Genomic DNA, 27077 nt, shown 5'->3' with positions numbered 1-27077 from the left:
ATTTCCTCTGTCATTGGTCATATCAGCAGCGTTATATGTTACTACAGATTCGGTAAGTTCCAAAATTGATCAAGCCCTAGCTGAATCTCGACAAACAACAACACCTCGAAGTTGCCCTATTCTTTAATTCCGTCACGCCTGTAACTCGATTTTGCTATTTTAAGGAAACGCTACTCGCTATTGGGTTAACTCAAGTACACTACGGAAGCATTACGGAACAGCGCGCCAATACAGTGGTTTCTGGGCGATTAGCTTAATCCCGCAGTTCATATGTATCGCATTAGATCATCCATAGTAGGAGAAGGGATTAACGTCTTCATGCATTATACCCACTTCTACCATATTTTGTAGGTAAACGATATACAACCGTTATTTAGACGGAGAATACGCTGGATCTAGCGATATGTTGCGACTCATTTTAATGAGCGATGCCCTATACTACAGTCACCAATACTGAATTAAATCACAGGAACATACGATAGATATTAGAATTTATTGTAAGATACATTATATTTTCACAGTGTCTGAGTGGCGTTATGAAACAACATGCATCGATACCTCCATGAAACATCAGCTAGCTATATAGTCCGCTGGCTGCCCGCTCAGCTCAATCCTTTTTTGGCTATCCGCTTTCTATTAAAAAAGGGCAAGCTCACTCGAGCGTGCTACAGTGGTGGCTGCACGTCGAAGTATCTGCCATCAATCCGTATCAACGGCAGTGTCAGCGACGGCTACGGCTGTAAAGACTGCGACTCAGCCAGCGAAAGAGTTCAGTCGAGTGTGCAGCGGACGTTCTTTCCCGGCCTCGTGTATCTATAGTTCCTACAACCGCTGACAGCTGGTGCCTGACTTGGCTGGCGAGGCAGAAGTCTAGTCGACTATCCCCACTTTCAAGGGCCCATCGACATTAGGAGAAACAGCAGCGAAGAGCTTTTGGGAAACGCCGAGGGAACCTGAAAGCGAAGGGGGTTAGCGGAGGCTTTACGGCACATTGAGGGACTAAAGGTGTCCAAGGGGCATCGTGTATAGCAAGAAATTCAGGGTAGGGTCCTATTCCATGCTGTCTCAACCTATTTCGCTTACAACCTATCTTTGACAGAATTGTGAAAGAAGTACACAGGCAGGGCAGTACAGCAGCCTCTAAATGGGCCATAGGAACCAGAATGTCTGTCCTGTCATACCCTACTACTAAGAAGCAGGCGCAAGATTTCTTCCAGGCCACCTTCTTTCGGATTGTTTCGGCCGATGGCGGCGGGTGAGAGGCTATTGTCAAGCGATCACAGCCGCCGTAAAGAGAGATGAACAACCAAGCTTGGCCGGACATACGCGAATGCTCCGTCGGCTGCGTGAGGCTTTGCTGGTCTTCAGCTTCCTTCCGACTGTGCTTGCTTCATCTTCTTTTCTTTCTCCCTCATTCTCTTTCTGCTATCTCCCACTCTACCAATTCGACGGTCGACAGTTCGTTTAGCCGGGTTCCACTCCGTGCGAATGGCCTAAGGGGCTTGTTTCTTCCTGTGTTAAGCGACATCGGTATACAGCCACTACCAATACCGCCCTCTTCTCTACCTTCCTACTTCAATGTTCTAGCGATGACTCACGACTGCGTACACTCGTTCAGTCAGCTTTCGGTATGTAGCACCACTCACCTGTGCTCTCCTTATAGATTCTTTCTCTTTGTTCCCAAGTCCTCCCGAACGACCCACGATAAACAGTGTGTCTGCCCTCGCCATAAAGGCAGGTTGCTTGACGGCACCGCAAGGCACCATTGCTACGACCCTATTGTTCGACCAAGTTGCCTCCTCAACAGGACTTCACTGGTCGTTGTGGTAATCTATCGCGACTGCCGCTGTCGGTAGTTTTCGCGGCTCTCTTATTAGCTTCAGCTAAAAGGATAGTTGAGTACCCGTATACAAGCTACCATAATATGTGTATGAAAAAGTCTCGTGAGCTATTGTTTTGCTCTTCTGCATCGAATCTTCTTTTCTCTTTATCCATAGACGATTATTGCGACACATGATGGCTGGATTCACAGAGGAGTTCCTCTACCTTATCCATGGTACTATAGGCTCTTTTGTAGCAAGGCAATGCAGTTCGACTGCAGTTCTACCGGACGGCGTTCTAGCTGTTCTGAGTAAGCGAGTGCATGCGTCCGTAGAAAAGTGGCTTACAGAGGGCAGCGCAAGCAGCACTGCTGGTAGAACACGACGCGGCCTCACGTCGTCGAAGAGCGCGACATAAGGGAGGTAAAGATGGAGCGATCCAGTCTGAGTTGTGGGTGTGTACATGTGCGCGCATGACAATGCGCGCTGTCGATTATTTTGCAATTTCTAAAGGAATCAAATATGACAGAGAGGTAGGGATTAAGCGGCCGTCACCATCACGTTCGAAGGTTGCGTCATGAGACGGCGTTCGAGAGATAGTTGGCCGAGAAGTGAACCAATGACGAGCACCTATGCCTTCTGAAAGTACGTAACCTATATCGCATAAATCTCTATTCCTACAACAATAAATCACCCGGTTCCAAGCGACAGATACAGAAACGTGACAAGAAGGATGGGAGAGGCCACCCAACGGATTCGGTTATCTCTGCGAACATATGTCATTGACGATGCAGTCAGATTTGTTTTGCGCAAATTGTTTGTTTGCTGGTGCTATATTGAATAGGAATGTCACGGATGGCAGATTTGCATTAGATAATTCCTTACTATTTTTTTTTATTGCCAGCAAGATATGTCTGTTGATAGACACTGCCTAATTAGACTATTCATAATTACATAATAATATGGTAGCTGGTTGTATGACGTATCGAATTTGCTGCGGATTAAAGCGTTAAGTTGCATTATTGTTATTATTATTAGTTGCGTTAAGCATTGTGAAACAGTTCAGTGAAGGATCAGTGTCCTATTTAGCCCTGAGATTATTTTAAAGATTGCAGTCATTCATTTTCTTTATAATATGCCTATTTCTTGGCCAAAGCGATTTTTTTTATTGTGATGCAGAATTTCCGGCTCAGTAACACGGAGCACAAATTTTTTTGTGCTTGATTTCCTCTTTTTCTTTATTCCATCCATATGCTATGACATCAGCTCGCTCAGTAGTAAACTTATTTTTTGGTAAGGAATACGTATAACCATAACAATTAATGCGTCAACGAAACAAACAGCCCAAAGGAAAGCTTCAAAGAGTATGTTTTGCGATGTTTTTCTCTTCACCACCAAACGATGTTAGGTTTACAAGGGCAACTGTTGCACCAGTGTTATGTGACGTTGTTGGATGGGACCCGAGTTGATGTGGGATTAAACAAACTATAGAGGTGTGAGTGCATTCTTAGAAATGGCTTGTACATACAGTAGAGGAGCGAACTGTTGCCCAAAGCCAAAAGGAACACGCCGTCAACCGACGTTTTCGCGGTCTGCTATGAACCAGCCTCAGACCTTTAGACTTCCTGTAAAAGGAAGCAGCCTTTTTCGTAGATTGGTAACACATAGGCTTTGCGTTACACTTCAATGTGACTTGATCGAGCTAAGGCTACCTAAAAAAATTCGCAATAACTGCATGCACAGGAAAAATCTGAACCTTACGATGGGAACCTCCATAACGGTAATGTTGATTCGTGGCGCGTAACGTAACAGGTTTTCACTGAGTTTAGGCTTTCATTTAACTTCCACGATGGCTAATTTTCTCCATCTTCTTTTTAGCTCTAGCGGTTCTACTTTAAGGGTTAGCGAGTCAAGCCTAAAGAAAGCAGTGGGCAGGGTGGAATCTTGACTTTACTAGGTAAATTTGTTCAAAGATCTGGAGTTTTTTGAAAGTTTAAACAGGTTTCACTTCAGAACTCGACATTGTGTATATGGCTTCGAAAATGCTATAATGCGTGTCGTATTGCCGGGATTTACGTACTTCAAAAGTAACAGCGGTGAAGTGATAATGAAAAGTTTTAAATAGCTTTGCTTATATTTAAAAAGAGACCCTAACTAAGAGGCCAATGCAAGTACGTCCTGGATCTGAAGGTTTAATTAACGGTTGCCCTGGCGGTCTTTAATGTAGGCTTATATATGTTAGTTAGAGCAGCGTCTATCAGCGGCTACTCTCGCTCGATCTGCGACAATCTTTAGAAATTGACACACTCAATAGATACTAACCGCTTAACGATATCCAACAAGCGACTTATTTAAAGCAGATGAGGCGTTAAGAAGTGCCCATCTTTGACTACGTCAAATAGGTGAAAATTTATGTTTGTAAATAACAATCACAGGCCCTCAGCCAGCGCTGGTGATAGTGAAACAGGTAAAGAAGTGATCAGATCTAATCACGTGTTGTATTCATGCAACTATAGACCTGTGTTTTGTTTTATCGTTTGTTTACCTATTAGATTTGGTCAGTGGTTGTTATTATCCACAACCCAGTTTTTTCTGCTGTACGTTCCCTGCTGCATGATTGATGAATTTACTAACAAAGCTTAATGTAAATATAAGCGTGCTTCGAATGGGAACCTGTCAGGAGGGCGTAAGAAAGACCACAAAAATGATGCTGTCCACAGTAGACAATTCCTTTCTAATGACAAGGTCATATTTATCTGTGTATATAGATATTAAGTAAACTCAATCGTCACGTGTTTATACAGACAAAGAGATCTGATCATGCATTACATACACCTGAAGCTTCCGACACAGCTCAGAGTACCCTTGCATGACAGGAACGAAGTATATACGCTCCAGTCGCAGACGATAATGTTGTCAAGTATAAATAACTCCTCTTGCTTTTCTTCCTGATAAACTAACTCCGTATTCTACAATGAGAAATTTGAGGTAAATGTATTGTGGTCTATCATCACACATTCGGAGGGAGTCCATTCGATAGTGAGCAGTACTTCGAAGTTGCGGGTTGAAGTGTTTTGGTTCTGTGGCTGTGTGTAACGATTTTTCAGATGGATGTATGTTGTAACGTTTTGGTGCAATAAGATAGCTTGTTGATGAACACTCATATCTTAGTTAGTTAGTCACTAATTAACTGAGGATTGGCCAATAATCGGCTTATGTAAGAAAGAATGAAATCGCTTTCGATGATATATGGAAATAAATGGACAACAGGAACATGAAAAAAAAAGGGGACATTTGAAAAAAATGCTATCATCTAAACATTATAGTCCGCCTGTGTTGAGGTGCTACGAAATGCTTGATATCCATCAAAATATATGATAACCCAAGCCAGCGAGTGCTCGGTATTGTACAATACTGGACCTTGCTACGGCTTCAATAAAATCTTGCTTATGTTCTCTTTAGCTCTTAGTAGACAAGCACATATAGACATCGTGGACAAGCATACGTTGTAACACTGTATGCTCCCGTTTTCCCGCCGTTGCTCTGCCCACTGTGGCTGATACTATCGTGCATGCCCCTCGGGCTACGCTTCCCTCTGTCGGTACCATCTCTGCAAGACGCCCTATCTTTCTTCTTCTTCTTCAATTCCGTGCGGACGCAGAGGCGACTTCTACGCATGGGTAGATATGAAGTGGCCGTTTTCCTTGCTGGCCCGAATCACCTGCCAACAACCCACCATCTCACAGCATTTAAAATGCGTATCTATACCAGCTCTGCTTTTTCTGCCTTTGTTTTGATACTCGCCAAAAGTTGGTACCGCCGGCCAGGCCACGCCTCCCCGCAGCCCCTTTGCTTGAATCCCTATGGATGTACCTCTCTCCCTAACGCCTGATGGCTTTGCCTCTATCTTTGTTGCTGTTGCTGTTTCGAAGCAGTTGTCGTGCTTCAACTGCCGTTGCAGGCGAGCACAATCTTCTAAAGAAGAAAATGACGCTTCCATAACTTCTACCGTTGTATCTGTTGCTGAATCAAAATGGAAATTATGGCGACGGTAACAACAGTATTAGTGGCTCAGCCTTTGCTGATGGCGTTGACCCGAAAGGAATCAACATTGGAAAGCCAAGTTGGACCAAGCGAGGGCGGTATAATGCTGTAGGCTTGACCGTCACGCCTCGACAGGGAGGAACCAACAAATGGCAGGTCTCCTTGTCTCGCCCCTTACTTAAGCTTGCCCCTTACGTGTCTCCTCGTAAATCTCGGGTTTCTCGTACCGGACGATACTTTGCGAATTAATGGCTACTTTATAGCTTAACCATTCCGACCGGTATTTTAGTTGCTACAACTTCTGGTAAAAAAAGGGTGTTTGACAGCTGTTGCACTACTTGGCCGTTACGTGACTGGTCTGGGCACGCTAACACCAGCTGCATGCGGCAGCTAAAGCGTTGTACTATTGCTTCTTCGCAAACTTGAGTTGGCCTTTGGTAGACTAGGTTAGGAATAGGTAACGATGGCACAGATCCAGCAAAACAAAGGATAAACACCCGAATGCGGAAAAGCGTTGTGTCCGCTGCATCGACTACTTCGGTCTCGGCGCCCCCATTGCTGCTGCCGTATCCGAAGCCGACAGGACCGCCAGAAGACACTATGAAGAACGAAAAGACAGCCAAGTTGTCCAGCGGCAGCGGAAACATTCACAAATAGATCCAAGAAATGCACACGAACCTCCCACGTACACTAACATACCTACCGCCCCTGGATACGCTGACATACATGGAAACTTTGAACAGAAAGAGAATACATCGTCTAATCTTTAGGGAAAAGAAAATCGGTAGCGGGACAGTGCTGTTGGGTCGGTGTTATTGATGGCACACCAAATCTCAAAGACGAATAATAATAACAGCGATCATAGGTAACACTGTTTGCCCCTTGTATTCTCACGTTTTGTAAAAAGTAGCGTAACAAAACAAAGGGGCAAACGCCTATAAGTAAATGACAAAGGTAGGAAATTAAGAGGACGCAAACAGAGGCCACTTGCAATGCAGCTAGGCTCCTGTCCTACTTAATGCTGTTTCTACTACTGAACTCGCTTGTTTAGGAAGTTTTCGACGGATAAGCAGGCGTCGTAGCCGTTGTCAACTGGTAAAAGAGCGACGTGGATGCTTTTTGAGTCAGACCTACAAACAGCCATAACACACATAGGCTCGGAACTAAGCCTGACGAGTTACGGTGTAACTGCGACATCATAGATATAGCGAACGAGAGGGAGCGAATAGATAGTATAAACAAGAATCTCCTTAGTAGCTTAACTGGCGTCTTGCTCTTCGCACTGTTCTTTCAATGCCATTTTTTTTTCTGTTTGTTTGCCTACTCAGGACTTGTTCTACCTGTGGGTTTTACTGCTTAGTGGGCAGCATGGGCAAACAACAGAGGACAGCACACTCCTTCCGACACAACGATATATGTTTACCGGAACACAACCTGACAAGCTCACCCGTACGTAACAACGTTCCTTGCAACCCAAGTGAATTCGGCCAACGTGTGTATGTGTTAATTTTGTATAACAACAAGTATATATTGTAATTGAACTAGCTGCATTAAAGTAGCGCGTTCGCGATCGTGCGCGAGCAAAATTACGCAGGTCATATCTAAAACAGTGAAAACGCTGCATTTAATAAAAAATTACTGCTATTATATGTGCTCTAAAAAATTCCGCTCAATATTAACTTACAGAAATACCGATACCTATTATCGATTTAAGCACAAACATGTAGTAAAGGGTTCACTTTGTAACTATTATATTTTTAGCGCATTTTTGTTGAATAAGCCACACTGAATAATCACAAAACCAGAAGTTTAATGTTCTTCTTGTTAGAGTATAGCATTAAACTTCCAGTCATAACTAAGGAAAGAAAACTGACATTCCCGGACAAAAATGATATGACCTATTCCGGCCGACGCAAAATTCGGCAGGATATAGTCATTACTGAAGCTATCTTATTGGCCTACTGAAATAAAACTTACTTATGACTGTACCAAGATGATCGGATTTGAAAAATCTTCTAATTCCTAACTTAATAATGAAAGACAATAGCCCAGGTTGTGAGTATCTTCCAAAGTATAAGCTTCGGCAATCACAAGACGTATTCGAAGGGATTTTGAGAAGAGTTTCAGCGAGACGTAAATTGGATGGCATATATCGCCGCTGACGATAGTTAATCGACTAACAAAAGGCCTAAGATAAACGTATTACCTTAATCTCATAACCATTTGTTAATCTTGTACTGCAAACATTGCTCATAGCCGAGTTAGTTTTTTTGAGTGTCGTGATGTACGTCCTGTCGCACATTGCCCTCTTTTGCAGACACCGCTGTGAATGAAGTTGCCGTGGATTGTTTGCTTCAAAACATAATAAACAAGTTTACATTAAACCGAGAACTCTGGCATTAACATATTATTGAATACCCATCCTAATGGCTCAAAATATGTATTCTTTCTACACCATTATAGAAAAAAGGTGCGCCTACCTAAATAGAGTAGAAAAAATGTTGTTTACTGACGCACGTTATAGTTTAGACCAATGCGGCAAGATTCCTCTATCTCTTTGTGGCTAGATTGCGGCGCCTTTTTTTGTCGCGGGAGCGTATATAATTGTAAGAAAATACTTTGCAAAATGACGCTGCCTCCGGAGAAGTAAGACTACGTCTCATATGCTGCAAACGAAGTGTTAGCAACACCTACAGATCTGCACACAAACTCGGCTCGCTTCTACCGCTACCTCTTCATAGTGTTCTTGGTGTAGAAGGTTGCCCAGAGGACCTCATGTGTTTATAATTACAGTGACCTTATCGACGACCTGCCTTGTGCCGCCATTTTTCTATTTTCTAATAATAACTGAGATGCTGTAGTTATCATCTGAGTTCAACTGGACGCCTGTCTAATTTAGCTTCTAATAAACACTGATGTCTGCCAATCAACCTGCACAGTTCGCGGACCCGGTCATCCGCCATGACCGTGTGTTACAGTCGAGTCCATCCACACTGTCCCTGTTAGGCCACCAAGGACAGCTGGACGTGAATAGTCCACCCTACCGGGAGCCCGACCCTTAACTAAGAAACAATGAAAAAAAACTGCATCGGCGTGTTTTAGAGGGTTCTCTTTGTCTATCAGAATACAAAAAGATTTCTTGGTTCCTTTGTTTGCACGGATATCTGCCTGCTTTACAAAGCAAATAGTATATATAAATGAATTTATATCATTGAAACAAAAAAAACAGACACCCGTATCTGACCGACATTTTTCGATATGTTTCCTCTTTTATCATTCCGCCACCCATTTTATCAAACTATCAAATTCGATGATCAGGCAAGGTTTCTGGGCCGATTTTAAGGCTTCGCAGATCGAAACTAGCCTCTAAGCGTGTACACAGATCTGAACTCGTCTAATCCGAATTAAGCTGGCAATCTAGAGCAGATGTTATTAGCACAAAGTAAGCGTATTTTTTTTTTGAAATATTATCTTCGCAAATGTAAGTCCTTTAGTACTAACGAAATACTGGTCGAGATCAAAGATGAACTTCGTTACGGAACGGCCGCTGACTGCGTCTTATACAAAGAACCTGCAACCGGCACCGATCTTGAATTAGAGTTACGAAATTTAATTAGAATATCATCTGCGGTTTCTTATAATTTGCATGTAGCTGTACAACGAGTGTTTTACCCTTTAAACAGAAATCAACTCATAAAAATATCTGACCTTTAATATGTTGAAATTTTTCTCACAGAAACTATTTCTGGCCGCGGATTTATTGACAAAGATTTTTTACCCTGTTTTTATTATCTTACCTTCGGACTGCTTCACCAGACGTAAGATAGACACTTATAAATCGCTAGTTGACTTTTTGAACTATCAAAACACTCTCCTATCACTCTGTATTTAGACAGTCAACAGTTCTCTGAAGTGGGCGTCTAGGTATTTTCAGCTTTTCGCGGCCGAATTCTGCAATTCTAATAATCGTGGGGCCTTCCTCAACGCACTGATTGCGATAAGCTCGTCGTGTACAACACACTGAATTAATCAAACGAAAAGCATTTCCATGGATCTATAGGCTCAGCTCAATTAAGACCAGATCTTTCTCCTCATAAATAACAACAGGCATGATTTTGCGTCTACTTACAGACAAGAGAACAACGGTAACTTCCGTGCAGACAATGTGAGACGAAAAAAAAGTTCGCGAGCGTTTGTTGTCAGATTTAATAGACTGCATTTTTTGCGCTATCTGATGCTTCTCATAGACGATTTGATTCAAGGCGTTCCCATTGGTCCGCTATCGTCAGTAAATGCTACTAAGAAACAATCGAGTCCCACAACTAAACTTCTGGACGATAACTTGTGTTAAGTTGGTCAGATGACCCTGAACAGCCGTCCGTATCTACGGTAGGTGCGTGGTGAAGCATGCCAGCCATAAATGCCCCTGTGAACTGGAAAATTGTGAATTATACAAATTGGCGCTCACTTGGAATGGTTCCTTTTCACACGAATGCTTGGTGTATGGCAGTGATAGGGGACCGACTTCAGCGGCATTGCCTATACCGTTTCCCATCGACATCACAAGCGTTGTAAACGTAGTGACCGTTCGATTCACTGTCGTACGCAGTGAATTGAGCTCGACAGCGGCTCGAAAGCTATGCAGCGTCGCAGGGCGTTGAAGTTGTTACGTCATTTCATCAAGTGTCCTTTGGTGTTCACAGTTGGGGCAAAACATCACTATTACTTCTTTGGCCATTGTCAGCGAGCGCTTTGTGTAGGGGCTATGCACGCTCGTTATATAATTATGATGACTAAGGCCACGAACACGGACATGTGAGCATATCATTTCGGTGACAATAAAAGCAGCAGAACGGGGAATCATCGCAATAGCTCATTCAAGAGAAATAGCCGACCATTATTTAAGTTGAACGCAGCATCGAATTATCGCAGAAACAGGAAAACACTGCGTTGTTTTTATTTTGACAGATTCTGACCATGTCTCCTATATTCGAAGAGTACTTTTAAGTAATGGCTAACTTTATTGCGAGCTATCTGAATATGCCCATTATCTAATCCCTGTTTAGGTCGGCGTAAACTACGCGATTCGAATGCTCCTTGGCCAATGGACTTCGCCATTTCAATCGAACGGTGCGTAAGATAGAACTGCTAGAAACGGGAAGTTCAGGTTTTTTTTAACGTCTTCACTTAAGCCAGATTCTCTCAAGATAGGTTCAGGATGTCAGTGACGGAAACTTTTCTCCAATGCGTACCTGCCAACTGTTGATGAAGCTAATAAAACCATGTACGCTCATGCCGTTACAGCGTCGACGACTCGAATCGCGCACAGACAATGGGGCTACTGATATATGCAGATGGCTTATAAATCGACGGTACGTGAACACAAATACGTCTCGGAGATAAAGTTTTAGCTTGACTTTGCCCATGGCTTTGTATAGGTAGATTATTATAGTGAATAGACCGACATTGGAACGACTCCAATTTAGCGCTTTTTCTATAGCGCCCGGTCTTTAGCACAAGTGTACAGTGGTGTGAAAAAAATTCAGGCTTGCGCAAAGAGAAAATATTATATTTGGCATGAAACAGGGAGGGCGAAGGCGCTTACGACCGAACAACCTTGCCCACGCTTGCAGATTTGTTGCTGTTCATGAGCGGGCTGTCCTTGGCGTGATACGACAGAACAACAAACGGTTGGAGATTTTTGATTAAATTGTAATACCGCAGTAAATTTTAATGAACAACTAATGATATGTAGTATATAATTTGGATCCATCCTGACAGAGCTCATTTATCAGCGAGCACTGCTTTCGCAAAATTGAAAATTACGGAGAAATATTTTTTCTTTATTGTCTGCCCACACCACTGACGTATAGGCTGTTTGCTCTTTTCTGTAAAATTATGGTAATTTACTGATCGCATAGAAACAAACCTACGGGGTACGTGAATCTATCATAAGCTCTAATTAAACACGATACAAAATCAATAAAAATGATATAATTTCCTCTGAAGCATTACTGTCAGTGTTCTTTTGCACACACGTGTACCTGAATACATTTAACTTGCACCTTCAGCGTTACGTTTGTCTAGTATAAATGTACAAATATAATAATGGATTGATTACTTCTTATTGGGTTTATATACGTACGATCGCAGAGCGACGAAGACTATGAACTTGATCCAAATTTATGAAGAAAACTTGTTTGTCGAGGTGAAATATAACTTGCGATCCGTCAGTAACGATCAACCACTATTATAACTAGCCGAATGCGCTCGCTATAATGAGAAATAGGTAAACGATAAGCATGTGGATAAATATAAAGGCTTATCCTATCTCTAAAAAACATAACGCGACCTAAGACCAATTGGTTTGGCAATCTGATCTAACGCCTGTATCTAGCTTATGCCCTACGCCATCCACTTCCTCTGTTCTAAACTTGATAGATGATATGCAGTCTCTAATTCTGTGAAGGTATACGACACTGCCATAGACATATATAGAATTGTTTCCCCTTTGCATTGCTGCTCATACGGACGTCTATACGAACAGAAGTAAATATTTGATTAGGAACGTTTTTTACAGGATTATGTTTATTACTTGTCTATACAAACACGATATCTACCTACGATTGGTGCCACTTTCAAGCTACCCCTTCGAAGTTACGACGGTTGAAAGGGCCTGGCGTTGCTAAGACAGGAAGGGATGAGGAGTCGCCTGTAACGGACTACGCGCGCCTCTGAATAAAGAGCACCCAACTATTGCGATAAGCAGCTGTTTGTGAGGCTAGTGAACTTTCTTCCCTACTTGGTGGATGCGAAACGATGACGACAGCGACAACGAGCGAATAACTGATGCTTCAAATGAACGACACCGCTTTGCACGGCTGGTCTTTCTCCTGGGACTTGGCTGACCGGTAACACCAAAAACGTCCGCATGGATTTGACCAGAACTTCGACTCTTCTAACACACAAGTCGTTGTAGGCTAGATAACTCGACCGTTCGGCTCCAACGGCATCATTCATATATTATTTAAGGTTTCTGTACTTCCAAGTGATTTGTGTGCCGTATGCACTAGCGGTAGCAGAGGAAGTATTAAGAGTCGGTAGCATTTGTCGTCATTCACTGTCTAGGCCGTTTGCAGAAAGCAATGTCAAGGCCTATTGAGGTCTGAAAGTACACTCGAACAATGGCTAAAATACGTTAGCACATTAAACGAGCTATAGAAAAGCGAGTGCAACATACCGTGACCGTCTTCAGAAAGAACAGCTTACACGGCAGAAGGACATAAAAAAGCTGAACTGAAACCGTATGGTTTGGATACGTCCACGATATATTCAGTTTTTCATTAAGTATCTTTTCAATCCAGAACGACACGGAAGTGGTTCGTTATGTTGTTCTAAGAACCGGTTCGTTGTATGATGTCGAACTTGTGATATAATTCAATTGAAAGCTCTCATTAATCATAGTGACGCAAACCCCAAGTATCTTATAATGAGGTTCTCAGCAATCTTTCAAATTTAAACGAACCTTAAATAAAAGATAAAACTAGGTATTCTAAATAAAATTTACTAATAGCTTTCTTTACTTAAGCGAAGAGGCTGTCAACAATGTGAAACTAGCCAAAACATAGATATTCATTTACTACAAAGAACTGGCCAACAAAAAAAGGCACGACAGAGAAATGTTTAGTTCGAGAGGCTGACTTCAGTTTAAACTCTACCCGTTTCAAAAGCATAAAAGCGGCTACTCGAGCATAATTGAATGTTCGATGTATTCCATTGAATAGCAACTGATTTGCAAAAGTCTTTCTCTAAATCTCGCATACAGATATAATGGCTATCCTCACGCGCTTCCCATCGCCCTCCCTAGAAATCTTCCGCTGCCGTTTATGTCGACTGCTATGGCCTTTTCGTTGCTTGCTGCTATAAGGTCTGTGGGGAATCTTTCCGTGTCCCTGCCAATCGTGCTGCTATGCCTGCTTATGTAAGAACAGGTAATATTGTCCACGTATTCGTCATGTACCTTGCGTATCTACACTCACTACAGGCTTGTTGTGCAGTCTCAATAGTTGTGTAGCCAGCGATAGCTACTGTATGGAACTAGGATTCGAGGACCTAGAAGACCTTCGGTGGAACGCTGACCCCATTGTACTCCTTCGGCCTAACCCACTGTTCCTACGTTGCTGCTGTATTCGCAATGTCGCTGTCTCATCCGTCATTCACTGCTTCTCTAGCTGGCAAATGTCTGAGGTCGAGCAGCTAAAACTTAGTAGAGCTCAGCACAATTTTTTTGCCTGACCTGTTTAGGACCCTTACAACTTCGAAGCTACGTAGAATTTGAAAGATGAGACTTATAAAAAAGAGGTCCTAGTGACGTCAATATAGGGAAAACGCCGAAGACTACTATTTAGCTACGTTGTAAGATGAATGATATTTCAGACAGAGAGGAAATCAACAGTAGTAAACGCGGGTACACGGAATCTAGTATTTTGATGTAACTGAAATCGTATTAGTGGCAGATGGCATAAAAATAGTACGTAATCACAAACCATTATTTACAGTACACTTTGCATATATTCGATCGTATCTAGATGAAGTGTTCAGTTCAAGATCTGAGAGACTGAAAGGAACGATCAAGGCGGTTACCTAGTACTAATCCATGGTGTCACAGATTTGCGGTTGTTTTTTTTTTAACTGAGTTGGGCAGCAAAGGACTTTTCCTAAAACAAGGCTCAAATGCATTGGCAGTGCAGTCATCTATTAGGCTTAGAAATATACGGGTGAATATATTTCAATTTCGACGTGGCGGAACGGACCAAAAGGGACGAAAAGCTCAAAACATTTATACCATTGAAATGCATCGCGTCATGATCATTGTGGGGCCTCTGGCGCCGGTCTACTCATTTCATAAAGTTGGTAATTAGATTCACAATAATATTGGGAACTTCGCTGAACCAAGGTTAAGAGATAATTGGTTCCTGTCGCGGCCGCTATGCCGATAATGCAACATAATTTTTCTCAATGCTATACTTCCTTCACGAATGAAAGTTATACAATCCCATACATTTCCGAAATCGTTTTGCTTAAAATTGAAATTCTTCAAGTCCAGGTGACCCATATCTGCGCGGTAATTTGATTTGCAGTCATGCCTAGTTAGCAGGACTTAAGCTCTCAATCGTATTAAATGACATACGATTATTTTTAAAGAAATGATCGTGGGTCGTTATCTGGAGTGGGCAGCAATTCTAGTCTAAGAAGGGGACCCGCAGACTCTGACTCCTGATCTATCTGAAGTAGTTAAAGAGACGAATCTGTTACTTAAACAGTTATCTTCCAGGACCAGCAGTAAAAGTTGGCTCGTTCTATTCTGCAACGTGCAGACGATTTCACAAGTTGCCCAAACCGTCAGGAGAACGCCGCGTTTCGGTAAACCGCAATGTAATTCGGTAGCATCTAAAACTAGTTTGTTTTATTACTACACTGCGAGGCACGATAATGTAACCGTTTTAGACTCTTATTCAGTAAAACTCTATCAAACCTATGTATTAGCATTACGGCAAGACCTCGGTTCCCTAGTTAAAGATAGCTAGGCTATACTGTGCCGTTACATATCGTTCGTTAGAGCTATCCGGAGTGCACTTCATACAGAGATTTTGTAGAAATCGAAAAGTATTGCCATAAAGTTCAGCACAAAGCAAGTTTATAAAGGAAAATTTCCCTCAAAATCGACGTACCTATTACCTAGAGGTCGTTATGCCGGTAGTATAATTTTTATAGAACATGGGTCCTAATGCTATTAGTGAAAGGTGGGATACGGTTGCATTTTGGAAATCTTGCAAGTAATGCTATACGTGAATTAACACCTCGAAGATTTCACATACATTACTAAGTCTCGGCTTCTGCGTCTACACTCGAACTTTAAGCAAGTAGTTAATAAAATCCTGAGATACCCTCACAGCCAGTGGCCCACGGGGAAGAGCCTGCGCGTGTCCATAGGTATATAGCACAGTGGTACGCTACATACAATACAATAGATCATTGTCGTTTCTAAGTTAACACAAAACTAATGATAAGAGTGCAGCAATGTTCGTCAAGACAAGCCCGGGTGAAGGATACCATTCATGTAGAAAAATGTTGGGGTGTAACTTCTTCGCGAACAATCTGAAGCCTTGCTTCCGGCTGACATAGACGAGCGTCAATTGAGGACAAATCACGAATGAAGGCTTTACAGATACTGGCAAAGCCTTTTATTTGTGACTGGATTGAATAGGGTGCGGAGCCAAACACTGATAACAGCTGCACAGCACTTTGTCTATGCAGTTGTTGTCTAATCGACCAATATACAATAGCATTGACGACATATAAAAGTAATGCCAAGAAACAGAGGCAAAAATAAGAGGTACAGTTACGAACAGAACTCGCCAATGAATATACAACCATTGTATAACGCTAGCGTTTTCGTTCGTGTTAGTAACGGTATTACATTGCCATATAAAATAGCCTCACTTTTCTATGTACTTCGTCTATTATGTTCCTCAATTTTCTCGCCAATTGCATTTTAAGGGGACCAGCTTTTAAGAATCTGTCAGCTCAAAGTCCTAAGCTATTTCATCAATCACCCTTGTTGTAAAGCGCTCTTTGAACGACTTTATTTGATAAATGTTCGATTGGTACCTTGGCGTTATGTGCTTCAGAACGGTTTTGATCTGAACGAAAGGACGATCGTTTCCATCAAGGTGTTGATGACACATCACCCACTTCCGTTCGGGATAAGTCAACCTGTTTATCTAGCTCCACCAAAGTTCCAACATAGCTCAAAGAAAATGCAAAAACGCAAAACAGTTATACGTCTCTTCAGCAACTACAACTGATTAGGATTATGCCGTCATTGATAAATGGCATATATGGTCTATCCTACCATCACTTAACAAACACAGTGACAGACGCGTGTCTTTGTGAAGCGAAGTTACTGAGACAAGCAGCTAGCCATATTAAACATGTTCTAATTTCGTTATATGAGCGTTTCTTTGTATTTCGAGGTAGATAAAGCCCGATGTTCCACGAAGTATCGTGGCCATAATGTGTAACCACAATTTGTGGCCATAGCTTACTCTGATTATCCTTGATATATCGTCACCACGATCTCTGATTCTCTAGCCGGTTCTATTGCTATCATAATAGTCCCGAACTCCATGGCACATTTGTATGACGCACCGTTCGGCAATAGATACGCCGAGACCTCCCCAGGAAGAGACCCCAGCCACCGGTTAACGCCTGCCTGTGATCTCCTACAAAGCAGAACTTCAGGGATTCTAACGGAAAGCTATGCGCGTTGCCATTACGGTCGTACGGCAACCTCGCAAGCCATTATACTTGACGGACGATTTAGAACGCAGACAATGGTCGATGATGCGTGCCATAGGGCGATGACGGAGCACGCGCGTTTCGGATAGACGGCTATAGGGGAGAAATGGCGCACCTAGGAAAGAAAACAAAATGTTGAGCAAAAGCTAATAAAGACGCAATGCAATAGAGAAGAAATGAGGGCACGCGAATCATTTTTACGATGTTGTCTTCCCGCTGCAGCATCCTCGCCAATTGTCGCTGTTGAGCTCTCCCCTCTCCCACTGATTGTCACGCCTACCTCCGAGAAGTATTGGACTCTTCTGTCTCTAATTCTCTCCCTGACAACCGTTTGACGTTTCCTGGCCCCCTTACCCTTAACTTTCCGCTGCATCCGTTGATCCACTGGCTACCAATGCAAGCATTGGCGAGAGATAGTGCTGGCGGCACAAAAGCAATGCTGGAACCTTCCAGCGTAGTACAGCTAAAAGACGGTCAGTCAGCCCGACTCTATTGTATAAGCTTGAATCGCAAGCAAGACTCAACCGACAACCGGTTTCTCAGTAACTAACGATAGAATATGGCAGTGATCTATGCACCGGTGGGCGGGAAACAACGCACAGTATAGGTCTGGAGCTATGAAGGGGTCCTGTGCGTTACGTTCTACTCGACTTGAAGCCATCGTGCTCTTTCGACCTGCAGCCTGCCGTGTGCTCTCTGATAGCCGGTGGGTGACTGACTCTTGCCTGCGCTAATTATTGTGCCGCCCACTAGGCGCGTACTGCTTTTACTTCAGAAGGTCTTGGTTTCTGTTTATGAAATATCCCTGTCGACGTCGTTGTTATCGATGCCGACACCCTATTCCATATATATACGCCCACATGCAGTCGCCACAGGCACGAACTCACCACTTCTCTTTCATTGTTACTACCTCTGCCAATTCTTTTCACCCTCTTTGCTCGTTACGCTACGCTACTTTATAGCGCGCACTTTGTCGTTCTTTTTTTTTATCTCACTTACTCTCTATCATCATCACCTTTGTCAACAGCTATCCATAGAGACTAAACTCCTAGGGTCCTCATATTAGTTTGTCAGAATCTTTCCTGAAGATCCTGTTGTTATAGCGCAAAAGCCTAGCTTTTGTTTTTGGTTTTACTATCTATTCTTTCACCCCTTTGCACCGCCTTTCTCTTAGGTTTATCTATAATGGCGGTCTTAATCCCGCGTGCTCTTGCGATATTTATCTCGCTATATATCATCTCTTATCTTATTAGACTTTCATTGACATCAGGGCCCCCGGGTTAAAGCGCACAGGAAGAAATGCGAAAGTCCGGAAGGTTTTCTAATCTAGAGTATCGCCGTTGTGATGATGACACCTGAAGAAGCAGCCATAACTTAGTTAAAGTGTCGCCAGCATCGTTGAGGCCATTTTCATCGTCTCATAAGATCTGTTGGCCGGCGAATCGTCGTATAGGAAGCCACCACCAAAAGGCACATCTATGTTCTATATGTTTTTTTTACGAAATGCTACTTAGATGTTGTTACCTACCGCAAAGGCACCTCTGTCCTTCAGTATTATCAAATCACAGTGGCAATAATGGCGATCACAGTGGAGATGGTATATATATAAAGGTATAAAGAAGAAAAGGAAACGGCTGATGACGAAACACTACGGCGATCGAGAACGATCAGGATACGACTAAACCAACCTCCCTATCCCCTTTCACATATAAATCCAGTTAAAAAAGAAGCTTGTACAGCCATAGCGCAGAATCATGGGTTGTTATCGTGCGTTCAGGTAGAGTAGTAACAGCCACGCGCTTATATCAAATGGAACGTGTGGGCTTATAGTCGAAGGAGCAGTGTTAGTGCATACCTGCACCAAGTTACAAGCAGGTCATAGGCAGACGTCCAGAAGTTTATTGGCTGTTTTGCGACGCACACAATGTACGTCCGAGCTCATATGAACATCTTAAATGAAAACGTTTAGGAGGACTTGTGGTAGATTAATCGAAATATGTGGAAAATATGGCCACGCGTCCTACTACCGTAATAATTATGAATGTTATTTAAAATTCAATTTTATTATCGTTACTACTCAATTAATAAATAGTATAAAACATTATTATTGTTGCAAATGATGTAAATACTGTATATATAGTATTTACATCATTTGTGTGCAAGAGTTAATGAGTTTGTAATCCTAATTGAAATTTGCTGTTATTGCTAATCATTTGAAGTACGTGTGGTACCAACGCCTTCGGATCATCGCAGTTTCTACCGGCAGCAAAAAATCTGGTACTTATTTGATAGTCCTCGCGCGATCATTGGCGACACTTCGCCGGACGGCTAAAGCAACGTCGTCGTGATTTTATATTGGTTCATTTGAAAGAGCGCCGCTTCATTATGCTTTCTTGATATGACAACGAAGTCAGAAGATGACGCTTGTCAAGATGAACCTGTCACAGGGTGCTGACCTAACCAGGAAAGGCGACCGACAAAGGCGCCAGGCCAACTTGTTATACAAGTTAGTTCACCGACGACTCAATTTAGCAGACTTTAGCGGACTACACTCACGCCGCCCCACATCTCAGCTGTATGACCGTTTGCGGCGTGCACATTGCACACCAAGTACATTTGTTCGTGCTTAATACCTTCTTTTTGGCTGTTACTATTAATCTTTATGTCAAATACACATAGAGTGGCAAGTATTCGTTGCTGTCTTATAGGAACATCTCTTAATCACTGCGGGTCTTTAACGTGGTCGGCCTGTAGCGTCAACGGAAATGACCTGACTTGACGGCGACGACCGGTATCAACTATCAGATTGGTAAGCGTATGTGGGATCGCCATGTGGACGTTGTAGTCAAGTCTGTCCGTCTACCACGAGTAGGTTATAGCCCGAAGCTATAGACGAAGGGCTGTGTGATCTGGATGCTTTGCCCGCCTTGATCTTCCATCTAATTTCGTCACCCGAGCATCGACTCGGTTAGTGAGAGGGGAAAGTCGCGCCGTTCCCTGTCGATATATTTCTGCAACCTTCCTTTTTTGTCGGACACATTTCTGCCACGCCTTACGCGCTCTTCTTCGCCTTCTTCTAAAATTATGCACCGACTCCGGCTGTGAAAAACAGATTTAAAGATAGCTATACATGTATATATATCCATAATTTTTTTTAATTTTCGGCTGTTATTATGTACCAGACATCTCTTCAATGATTTGTATTTGACCTATATAACGGCCCCTCTTGAATTGACGTAATTAGTAGTGCATAGGTATGTTGAGTCTCTCAGACGAAAGCTACCGAAAGACGTTTGCGTGACGCACGACCCGCGTTATCGATGTTCATCGTTAACTGCGTACTTTCAAATGTTATACATAGTCGTTCTACGTAATTAACTCAAAATAATTTTCCTTTGAATTATCTAGTTAATATTCTCTGTTACCTCGGTTAGGTTATACAACTAAGACATTCACTGAATCCTCGATAGCTGCTAGGCTTATTTGAAGAAATTAACTCGAACTCTCATAATCGGTATAGGTACGTTGATGATTAATTGCATAAAGCATAAAAAAAAAAAGAGTAAACATCTAAAACACTAATACGCCAAAGGCTGTTGTAGTTCTTCCTGGATATGTATTACAGACAGAATTCCATACACGCTGTATATTTACTATCGAACATAAGCGCTTCCCACTCTCATTTGAATGAAGGCTATAGGACTTGCCTTATCCACTTCTATTGCCGACAACACGGTGACTCTTGAAAAGGACAAATACGTTGACCCACTCCTTTGGCACATAGTTATTTAACGAAGACGAACATTTACACTCTTCCATCTACTAGAAACATTTGTCAGAGGACCGGCATTTGGACTGACGCCCGATGATATGCAATTCATAATATAGGCGTGTTGGATCTTGTTTCCTTGCAATTTCTGCCTTGAGTACATAGATTATTTGCATCGTGGGGCTGTATTCTATCTTCGCAGTTATTCGACATCGCTGCTGGTGCTGCCGCTGCACCGCGGCTGGCTGTGCTTGAACATCTTCGACAACAGTGTTCGAAGACTGGTGCTCCATCATTGAATACACTTATGTCTCTGCCAGGCAAACAAATGAAGGACGTACAGCCCTAGCAAGACGCAGCCGTCATCCTCGTAAAGCACCGCGTAGGCGGTGCGCAGAGAGTGCAATCGACCATCGGTGTGGCCGAAGCTTTCTTGGAAATGAAAAAACTTCAAGATATATGCAATCCACGACACTGTCTCTCAGTCACGTTCTGTGCGTGTCACCGCGCATGAGGTGGGGACCTACGGCAGCAAGACGGAGTGAGATGTGTGCGTGTTTCTTCTATCGAACACTAATAAAGGGTCAACGACATGTTGCACAGGTGTATTTCACTGTTCTCTAATAACAGAATGAATTTGTATCATGCTATGACGATGCTGTCTACCTGAATTCTACTCATCTGTCTGGATAAAGTTTGACTGAGGAGCAGATTGGTACAACAAAAAGTTTTTGAGATCGACGAAAAATTACATTGCTAGGGGATAGAATACAAGCAAGAGGGTCGGAATATACCGGTAATCGTGAAGCCTCTCAACTTTACCGGATAAACTAAAAGAACACGAGTGATCAATGCGAGTCGTTTTTATTACAGATAATGACTAAATGAAAATATTTATCTGCTACATATTTAAGTTTAGCAAAAATATCTGAAAATACATTAAAAATCTTAGTGAAATATGAATATATATATATATAATGCGCACATTATATACGAAGTAAGACTCCATGAACAGGTCGTTAACCTCGAAGTGCTACATATGAATATAAGCACTGTATAAATTAGCAGGTCATCATAAAAGTTACTCATTTAGAGATAATTTAGAGAATAAATAATTAACTCAATCGTCTTATCGATAGCAACACAAATTTAATTCATCCACGCCCACACAAGGAACAAAGGAAGAGCTACCCAGATATCGACGTATGTCTCGTCTAATGGTTGTAGATAATCCGATAGATTCTCGTATGTAAGTTTTGCTTCAGCGAAAAAACAAGTATATACTTTTTATCTACTGATTAACGGCTAACATGGACGCCGTAAAACATAGTTAAAAATAGTGTATTTATAAGCTCATCCAGTATAAGAAATTGACTAACGGACGAATTGTACTAGGTACTTGATTACCTATGAATTGATCGGATGCCGTTAAAGAACAATGAACCTAAAAACTAACAAATTATTTACTATACAAACCTTACGCTCGATGGCTCAACTTTTTTGTTTCTCGCTGGTAGCATCTATTGAAGCAAGGTTAAAACACTAGGACAGGAAGGCCTGTCGCAAAACAACCATCCATTACCAACACAGTCATTTTCAATAATGAAACTAGGCAGTTGAAAAATCAAAGAGTAGAAGGATACACCTTAGGAGCATAAGCAGAGCAACGACCTGCTGTCATTGCCAAATCTTTTTAAGCAAAACAGAGCGCGAACAATGCGCTCTCCGTAGGTTCAATGTGACGTTAATCATGTCACACATGATGTTATGAAACTGCATCGAAATCATCGCAGATGAAAAGAATAATAAAAAAAAATTGATTTTCTATGAATTGAGGTTAGGTTTTATATATGAAATCATGTATGGCGCACTTGAGATACACACGTAGAAATTTGTGCAGTTCTCATCGGCAAGAAGAACATTTGAAGTGCACTGTCGCTAGAAATGGGGCATGGTCAATCTGCGTCGCTCCCAGAAAATGTTTAGACTTGGGGATGGCGCCGAACAGCAGAAAAGCCGACTTCGACGGCAGTTCTATATAGATTGGGGCGTAAACTGATGTTCGTGCTCGCAATGGATATCAGGAGCATTTGTACGAAATATTGCTTGACAAGGTCAAAACCGCCAGAGATCTCTAACAACTGAAAAATTTCCGTAGATGTTTGAAGTAGCAATCGAAGGAATGCAAAGTCGATAGTCAGTGACGACATACAACTTCATCACCACGCTGCGCTCACAGAATGGATTGAGGGAAAGTGAATTGGATGATGACTTTAGCCCGCATATTCTCCAGGTTTAAATTCGGGTCATTTCCATTGAAAGAAAGCAAAAGGCGGCATAGCGTATACCACTGCAGAGCCCCTCAAAGAAGCCATCAATAACGGCATAAGGTATGGAAATGCAAATGGCTCGTACGCAGCTGCTAAGAAGTTTTCCAGAACACTGGCATCAACGTGTGAACAAATGCAGACTACGTCTAACATAAATCAGAGTATCGTCGTTCTACTTTATATACTTTGAAAGATCCTCAAGCTTTTCGAACCGCTAATTACCTCCAGATAATTTAATATAATCTGTGTGGATACTCTCGGATGCCCGCGTATTTTTGAAAAACTACTAGAGCTGCGTGAGATACCTGCGAAACAATGGATGAGAAGTAAGCAAATGGGCGCCTGGAATGGCGTTTTATTTGTTATAGAATTACTTGTCCAAACGCAGGCTTTTTTTACGGCCGGCCGATGACGATTGGAATATTAATGCTAACATTAATAGTACAATATCAATAGCATTTCTTGAAAGAACCAATAATGCCACAAAAACGAAGTAGGTCAAGGGATTTGTATAGGTAAAGAAAACTGGAGATTTTATCTTAGCCGACGTAAAGCACAGGCAGATTTAGTTTGTCTAGCGATAAAAGTCGAGGTGAGAGAATATGTTGTCGAATTCGACTTGAGATCTTTATGGACTTGTACTTGAATGGGGGTAACGTTCTGAGTCGACCGCCTTCTGGCACTTCGACTGAGTAAGCCCTACGGTCTCTAGACTGAACTTTCCCACTGAATAAAACAGAAATCGTACTGCTAACTAGCGTATCGGACAGCTGAACGATAGCCGAGTATCATGCTATCAAAGGGAGACTCTGTTTCCTTTTGTCGTATATTTACAACTGAGATCGGTCTCCGGGAATCTGCAATGCTTACTTTCAATTTACAGACCGGGTATTTCGTCTGTTTATCCAGTAGCCTCGATAAAAACCCCACTACCGACAGCAAATAACCAGTCGCTGTCGAGTGAACACTGAATCATGAAGCATAGTGAAGCACGAGGCAAGGAAAACCACCGTTTATTTAATTCAGATGTGATTTGTACAATATATATGGGATCGCAATTAAAGTATCCTGTAGTCTATACGCATGTTGACGAATGCACTCTGCATTATACGATGACTGATGCTCGGCGAGGTGGTGAAGCTCAGTCAACGAAGCATCTTCTCTAACGTTCGCCAATATTCATTTAATATTTAAAAGTGAAATTCTGTTACTTAACTTAGTAGACTGACCATTTTAGCAAACAAGTTACCGTCTGGAAAATACTGCTGCGATGAAAAAAGATACGCGCATGTATGGAACAGAGTCTGTTCTATTATTGAATACCCGACGATTTAAATTTGAATACCGATATTTGCAGATATATTTTCCTTAGATATCAAACGTCTATTATGATTAACTAAACGCGGCGAAAAAATTGGCTATTTTAGAGTTCTGGGCATGAGAACAGTTCTAACTAGGAAAGAGTCCACAGACGAAGTTCGTTTCAGCACAGGTACTCTTAAGGCCTTTAGCCATAACGAAACGTTCATTTTCAGGCAGGATATACTATCGGATGTGTAAGGAACAAAGCACGTTCTCTTCGATGCGCGACAACCTCCGTCGAGGCCTTTGCAAGCGTGGCAGAATTTCTCGCAAGGCTTGAGTTTTAAAGCTTCTTACGTATCGTTAATATATGCATAGTGAGCACGCTACTTATTACTATTATTTTAAATTTGATGGGCAAGTGAATTCGACAGTCTATTTTATGCATCTAGCGAAAATTATGTAAATGTTTGTAATGTACTACGGCAAAGACCGTAACCTAACGACCAGGCTATCACAAAAATCAATGGGGGAATCGGCGCCAAAATAGAAAGCTTTTCTATTCGTTTTCAATGCTAGTTGAACCATATCAGAAAGTTTATTTATTTTTTTTTTAAATAGTCACTTTTATTTCGCTAAAATGAAAATCGCCTACGTGTGAAGGCTTTCAGTGCCGAATGGAGCGCGGCTTGTTGTCACGATGATCGATTCTCTACACATTATTATCTACGATGTATTAGAATAGCATATACTGTGTACTTTCTCTTCAGGGGAATGACCGAAACAGACACAGATGATTAGCATTGTACTGATATGAAGGATAAGAGGTAAAAACAGAATTCGGGCAAATTGGCACCTGTTATTATTATATGGAACTTATCGGCACTTTTTTGCGAACCGTGCACACCAGAATGTTACTTACTATCTTTCTACAGAACAACATTTACAACGCAGAGTTCTTCTCGTTTTGATTGTTGTTATTACTACGTAAGTGTACCGAGGTGCAGCATAATTCCACCGGTGTGAAACTGTTAACTAGTACTCATCAATAATCGATAAAACCCGCACAAATTTTAAATAGCATATATGTGACTCGAAAGGCCAATTTTCGTATCTACGTGTGGCTCAACCTCACCTCTGACTGACTGAGAGCCCAACTGGTTTATTCCTAATGGCATCGTCAATAATTCAAATCGTTTTAGTAAGCGATCGTATGCCTGTGATTCTACTAAACAAGCTATTACTACAGATCCCGCAATCGAACCGAGGGTCGGCCATGCTACAACTAATAGAGACGGCTATAATAAAACCGTGGCGAATACATTATAACAGCTGTCTCTAACGAGTACCACGCTAGCTTACGTCGGCTATGCTAAATTGGGTCACAGGTCCACTAAAGAAATCGGGTACCACTGTTTGACGGTTACATAGTGAAGGCTCCTTTGTACTGCTATTTCCCTCGAACTTTGTAGATGTTCTCACTTTCAGACTTAACCATTTAGAATTACTTGCCAGTATTTAGACTGGATACAAGAGGCAAGGGGCGTTCGGGCGATTCTAAATATGCCCACGGACAAATGAAGTACTTTAACATACATATAACGCCACTGTAACCTGTTTCGTTCTTCCTCTTCAAACGCCAAACCCGTGTATAGAATAGCATCTTGACGAGCTTTTGAGATAACATATACATACATGATTTATTCGTTAACTTGTGACGAGACTTGCCGTACCGTGCAAATCAGTGTGATAATCCTTATTCAGTTTTGCTGTTTTGGTGGTTACTGCTTCTGCCGCCAGCAACGTCAGGTCTGATCAAATATACTTCGTCATTCGTAGCTGGCCAACTATTGCAGAACGATACGCATCGAATCGCTGATCGCCGCACCTCGCCGGTCGGGTCGCCTTCGACGAACGCAAACTTTGATGACACTCTTCAATAACAAGCGATGCAACGACAACATCAGACCGTGATAATGGTGCTGTACCAGACATGGTACTGCCAGCGAGGTAATCTCATTCGCTGCAGCGATCTCAGACATGCACACTCGTTTCGGTGTGCTATAAGGTAACCGTTTCCTTCTCAGCTCAGTCTTAGCGTTAGCGTTAGATGGAAGTAATTCTTCTTGCGCCGATACGTCGGTCACCTACCGTCAGATCTGTCATAGCATCTGTCATCCGCACGAAGAGACACCAAGAGAATGAGAGCCAGCAGTTGCTCGGTCTGTGGCAGCGTAACACGTATCCCCATTAATATATAGTAAACACACAGTAGTCAGCTGGCGAATTTACGAGAAAACTGAATGGCGTGGCTATTAGAAGACAGCTAGAGGCCAAGAGTCAGCCGAAAGACAGAAAAGAGCAATACGTACGTAAAAAGCACGCTTTGAAATTAGCATAGGACAAATTAAATATGCGAAGAGCGGTCAAAGCTTGTTTTACCGGATAACA

The 27077-nt window shown here is 42.2% G+C and overlaps 1 protein-coding gene and 1 long non-coding RNA gene across 4 annotated transcripts in view; both read right to left on the bottom strand.

The window, feature by feature from the left end:
* The window catches only part of LOC111266186 (clarin-3), a 121743-nt gene that overhangs the window by 70679 nt on the left and 23987 nt on the right, over positions 1–27077 (bottom strand). The window lies entirely within an intron of this gene.
* Positions 497–10916, bottom strand: LOC147752714 (uncharacterized). Its single transcript, XR_015313343.1, has 3 exons — positions 9994–10916; positions 8071–8216; positions 497–953 (listed from the first exon to the last, which is right to left on the bottom strand). It is a non-coding gene; the product is annotated as an uncharacterized LOC147752714 (long non-coding RNA).

This window comes from Varroa jacobsoni, unplaced genomic scaffold (assembly GCF_002532875.2).
Source record: "Varroa jacobsoni isolate VJ856 unplaced genomic scaffold, vjacob_1.0 scaffold_1063, whole genome shotgun sequence".
Taxonomy (NCBI): domain Eukaryota; kingdom Metazoa; phylum Arthropoda; class Arachnida; order Mesostigmata; family Varroidae; genus Varroa; species Varroa jacobsoni.
The sequence above is the reverse complement of the archived record's forward strand: the minus strand, read 5'-3'. Positions and strand labels throughout refer to the sequence as shown.